Raw genomic sequence first — 682 nt, 5'->3', positions numbered from 1 at the left:
AAATGTTCATTAAAACTAATAAAATTTAATAATAATAATAATAAAAAAATATCCATAGCAGCAAACAGAAATGCTACCCCCTAGGCTCTTGCACCTATTTATATCAATCATTGTTTGTGTCCAAGTTCATTGTTTACCTATTGACTCACAGACTTTACTCACAGTTATCGGTTATTAGGGAAATAGATTAGAGAGTAGGGGAGGCAAAGAATTTCACACAATGCAAGTCCAGATTTAGTCCACAATTCCCAAGCCAGATTAACAAGGCACAGTTCTTCAGTTAGTGACAATCTGGGTTCAGTTCAGCAGTACAAATGCAAGAAGTCTCTGATTTCCTCAGTCTACAAACTTTATCCCAGAGCAGTTACAAATCATACATCTTTTCACAGTCTCTCCACTACCATCACCATATTTTACAATGTGGAAAGCACTCTCTTTTTTCCCCCCTGTTTTTAAATTTAGTTAATTTTACTGAACATTTACAGAGATTTTGGATTTCCATTCATTCATTGTTGCACTTTTCTCCCCTCCCAACTCTCCGCCCTAGTACACTACCCTCTTGGAAAAGTAAAAGAAAATTCTTTCATTGTTTTACAAACCCAGGTCCACTCCACCATGTACCCTTCGCTCTAGACTCCTGTCATGACAAAAATACCTAATCACATATCCCTTTTAAACAGTT

This window comes from Elephantulus edwardii, unplaced genomic scaffold (genome assembly GCF_000299155.1).
Source record: "Elephantulus edwardii isolate Elephantulus edwardi_28Jun2011 unplaced genomic scaffold, EleEdw1.0 scaffold00209, whole genome shotgun sequence".
Taxonomy (NCBI): Eukaryota; Metazoa; Chordata; class Mammalia; order Macroscelidea; family Macroscelididae; genus Elephantulus; species Elephantulus edwardii.
This window is presented reverse-complemented; position numbering follows the sequence as displayed.